Source organism: Montipora foliosa, chromosome 11 (assembly GCF_036669935.1).
Source record: "Montipora foliosa isolate CH-2021 chromosome 11, ASM3666993v2, whole genome shotgun sequence".
Taxonomy (NCBI): domain Eukaryota; kingdom Metazoa; phylum Cnidaria; class Anthozoa; order Scleractinia; family Acroporidae; genus Montipora; species Montipora foliosa.
This window is the reverse complement of record NC_090879.1, coordinates 41,353,546-41,358,545: the sequence shown is the minus strand read 5'-3', so window position 1 is coordinate 41,358,545 and position 5,000 is coordinate 41,353,546. Positions and strand designations below refer to the sequence as shown.

General features: G+C 38.8%; 1 protein-coding gene across 5 annotated transcripts in view; it reads left to right on the top strand.

Moving 5' to 3' along the window:
* Positions 1 to 5,000, top strand: part of LOC137977519 (uncharacterized) — a 39,252-nt gene that overhangs the window by 817 nt on the left and 33,435 nt on the right. The window lies entirely within an intron of this gene.

The window sequence follows — 5,000 nt, the reverse complement described above, 5'->3', positions numbered from 1 at the left end:
GTAACTTTATTTAATGTTGGTAGTTCCTTCAGCTATGAGGCAGGTATCAATGGAAGCCGACGGTGCACCCTTAACCCCCCTCCCTCCCTCTGTCAGTGCTCTGTTTTACGGGTATTTAAAGCTATAGCTACACGGATCAGAGGAAAGTCGAAACAGACGTTTTCAGTCACCGAGGATCGAACTGGGCACCTCTCGCTCCGAAAGCCGTGCACTAGCCAACTGAGCCACGACTGCTCAGACCGATAATATCCAATTTCTATATATATTCGTGAGTTTTTTTTTCCCTCCGCCATTTTGAGAGAGATGGAGAGAGGTCGTGTTCTATTTCGTGAAGCCTGGGGCGGGTTTATGGGCGGAGGGAAAGAAAACACGAGACTTAAGTATTATCGGTCTTTTTCGAAACACTGCAGTCTTCCATACACAGCTAATAAGGAAGTCGCCACATGTGACTGATACAGTTTGCACCCGAGTCTATTAAATTTGAGGAGCGTTACGGTTGAAAATTTTGCCGACATGAGTGCAGGCAACTGGTAAGTCAAATTTAATACTTAGTTGTTATTTATTTTTGTTTGTATTTTTATGTTGGTCCGTAGAGGGGGTCCGTAGGGGTAGTCCGTGGACCGGTCCGTAAGGTAGTCCGTGGACCTGGTCCATGGGGGGTCCACGAACCGGGGATCAGTGTTTTCGGGTCACCCGTAAATTTCCCATCGCTGAACATCTGGCAATTCGTTTCTCTTCAGCTGGTGCTTGTTTTGGATGGTTTTCCATCAATTTCTTATATACTGGATATAAATTAGATGTTTCGATTGTCATTTGTGCCTCTGCAGTCTCTCTTTTGGCTTGTATTTTACTGTTAACTCCCGGCTTTTACGGTACTTTCTGATGCAAACGTAAAGCCAAAAAAATTTTGACCTGGCATCAGATTAGACTGCAAAGAAGAGAAATTATGAAGCGGAAACAACATGTTCAGTCCTTCCTTATTATGCGTAATAAACATTTGCTTAGTGCAACTGCAAGACATGCATGACTTGCAGGAAAACGTCTGTCAGAGAAATTTGTAGTTAGTTTATTTGCAGACTATTTAATTAAAGGAGAAACGAGTGAGTTTTACTCAAAGGCGTGTTTTGTTATCTTTGAAGTGAATTTATTTCTAAAGCTTAACGAACTAAAAGACCTCAAAATGGGACAGGACTTTTCAAAAGAATTAAACTTGTGAACGTGTGAGCCAAAGGTTCACTGCTGGTAGGAAGTCTGGGTGACCTCTCAAATGGTGTCAATGATGGTCTCAATGACCCCCTACATGGAAAAATTAAGTGGAACGCTGCAGTTCAATACCACCCAACTCAGTCCCTTCTGTTTTTGTGTAACACGTACCACAGGCAACCCAGTATGTGCTCACGGAGCATCAAGTTACAGCTGTAGTTTTACTTTTGTGAAGATACAGTACAATGCTATACATGAGAAAGACTCACCGAATTCAGCTTTACAATTAACCTATAACATACTTTACGAAGAAACACTGGTACCGCATGATACACATTCATTGCCGCTCTCGAAACTGTAGAAATCGACACTAAATTACAGTAATATCTCAAAATGGGTTCTGACAATACTTTTTGATGAAATGCTTGAAACACGAGTGAGAGCTGTGCCCAAATATAAGTTTCAAATGTTTACAGAAGTATTGAGTACATATGAGGGACTCACCTTCACGGTGCCTGAGAAAGGCCGACAGAAAGCACATCGTTTCCACTTGATGATTGGTTGAAAATGCCCAGAACTTAACTTACCCTCTTACTTACTTGCCCAAATCTAAGTTCAAATGTGTACAGAAGTATTGAAAACATACCAGGGACTCACCTTCAGAGTGTGTGAGAAAAGTCGACAGAAAGTACATGGTTTGGTGGCGATTCCACCCGATGATTGCTGTGTTTATGTGAACTGTTTTCCCACATTTGAGCTTATTCTCTCTGCTTTTAGAAAAGTGTGGAGGAATAAAGCTCTGCTATGTTGCCTTAAAGGAGGTTTGGGTTTACTGCTTTGCAAGTAAAAGCCTACTTTACTATCATAAGATAGCACACATCTAGTGCACGCAAACTTTGCCTTCTGCCGGTCAGGCATTCTTGTTGTGGTGATGCAGATGAAACTGCCTAGTAAGTTTACAATCTAACAATAATTGAGTTTGTACTACTATTGAAATACCAAGGATTTTTATTCTTACAAATAGATACATGAATAAATAAGAAATCATTAAATTCATGTATGATCATGTATGTGTACAGTATATGTACATAAACAAGACAAAGAAGAACTATACAGCTACATTTCATGTACAAGAAGTACAATGCAAACACTTCATCAGAAACAGACATAATCCTTATTTTTAAAAGACACTTTGCAAGAAGCCTCAAAATTATCAAGAATTGAACTGAAAAGATTCATAATAATTGTACATTGTTCCTTTTGATATTTCATGAAAAGACTGAGTGGATCTTGGTTTTTTCACACAAAAACAACAATCAGCGTGCGCTAAGGGCACCATGGTAACTACATGTATAAAATTATATTCATTCTGAGTTGTAAGGACATTCATGAAATTGATGGTGGTTCTATGGGTAATGAAAAAAGACCTTGTAGACTGTAAAAGGACAGGTCAAAAAAGTTACGTGTCTTGTAGATGAAGCTCCCAAAAGACTTACATGTAATTATCATGAAATAATATTATTAAGCTCATGGTCATTATTGTGGCCTATGCAGTACCCAATATTTCGATACGGCACATGCTAGGCACCTTCTTCTCGTGAAAGAACATGTAGATGTAGACCAGATAATGCACACAATGTGTTGAAGTTGAGGCTGATTTAAATCTCTGCCACACAAAAGAGCACCATCGAAACAATCGTCAAGAAATTCATCAGTAAACTTAATAATGGTGTGAATCAGACCAGACTCAGTATAAGTAAAAGTTGGTGGGTGGGAAACTCCAATTATTAATATATTGTGTCCTGAAGTGAGTAGAATCTTGATGGACAACATTTCAAAGTTATTATCTCGATCGACTATTTTTTCTCTAAGGTAAATAACTGTACCATCACCTTTTCTCATGTCCTTTTTTCCCCATTCTCTACCTCTGTCGAATGATTTGTATCCTTTAAATTATGATAATTAGCGCATCTGGTATTAAACTATTGATGTGAAACTCTGAAACTATACATGCATCTGCATCGATTGTACAAAGATCTGCAGCAAGAGAAACTGATGCTCCAACTTTATTATGGTCTTGTTTAAGTGAGCCGTATTATTGTTCTCAGTGCAGACTGATTTTGCTGATGTAAATGTACAGATTTACATGTCTTCTCTCTTGCTGTTAATATCTTCATGAGTTCAGAATACAGTGTCTGCAAAAGTCTGCTTACATGCAGATCTGAATCTTCCTTACTCCGATCATGGTGTATTCTTTACCCAATATCTGTCACTGTATCTGATTTTCGGGAAACAGTGGTAGCAAAAATCTAACTGGATACCCCCTTACAGGTAGCCGCTTCCAGAACTTATCCCTAGTCTCAGAGAAAGACTGGTAGGAAGAACTGTTTTTAGCATACCTCATTAACTTGCCTTTAATAAAAGCTTTCTTATGCTAGAAGGGTGAAACGACTCGAAGGGTACAATGTACAGTATGTACAGGTATTTGTTAAGGGGCACAACAAAGTAAGGCAAGTGAGACACTTCTCCCGGCTAACTATCATTGTCAAAAGTGGAAAATTGCAGTACATCAGAAGACACATCTCTAAAGAGAAACAGGTCCAGAAAAGAAATGCTACTCTTGCTGATACATTAAGTAAGCTTAATATGGTCATTTTTGTTGGTAAGAGCACTAAGGAATTCTAACAAGGTACCCTTGGGTCCAAAACAGATGGCAAAAATGTCATCAATGAAATGCTTGTATAAAGTGAGATAGTGAGATAGCAAATAGTGCTCGACAATATCGTTCTCTTGATGGTACATAAATGCATTCACCGCTGTGATAGAAAAAGGTGTGCCCATAGCAATACCAAACTCTTGATGAAAAATATCCGGGCTAAAATTAATTCTGAAGATAATTAACTGTTTTCAAAAACAAGTCTGGCAAGCTGTATCAACAGTGGGGTCTCAGGAACCCCTGCTTCACGTACAAACAGGTCGAGAGCTACATGTATAAAAAAATTAGTGCCTTCTTTGTGTCAACATTGGGATAAAGCGACGCAACATCCGCCGTGACAAGGAAACAATCGTTATTGGCCAAGACAAAATTATCTAGCAATTGAATCAGCTCCCTTTGAGTCCCTAAGTACAGTAAGCATCCGTCAACAATAATACTTACAGCATCAATAGACCACCCTGCCATACGTGTTTCAAACTTAGCCGGATTGACAAAATGATTGAAACTACGCAAAAAAACGAGCTTCATTAGATAAATCTATTGTAAATGGACATAAGCTTTTCCCGAGTGTTTATCAGGGCCAGGTCGCACTAAGTGAATTTTTGTATCTTCTAATTTTTGGTGGTCAATTTTTGTGGCAGACAGTTTTCATCTTCCAATTTTTAGTCTTGGTCGCACTACCGAAATTTGCAGTTCCAAAACGTTTTTGTTTGACATCATAACCAATCATAACCTGCTCGGAAAAAATGACTCTCCTTCTCCTCTTACATCAGGAAAAACAAAACATTTTTGCACAAGAATGGATAATCATCATAAGTGATCTCATGTATTTTCGCTGTTTTTGGCTTTTTCTTGAATCATTTGTTTTACCCGTATTTGTAAAACAGGCTTTTCTTCTTCGACCCTCCAGTCTGCTTCCTGTTCCATTCTTTTGCTTCTTTGTAACATTCTATTGAATACTTGACTTTCTTCATACACTTGTCAACCATCTTGTTTGATTTCGTGTGAGCATTTAAATCATCACAGATTTTCCTTTACACCATTCTTGACTCTCTGCTCTCCAGCCACTCATGGTTTTCGG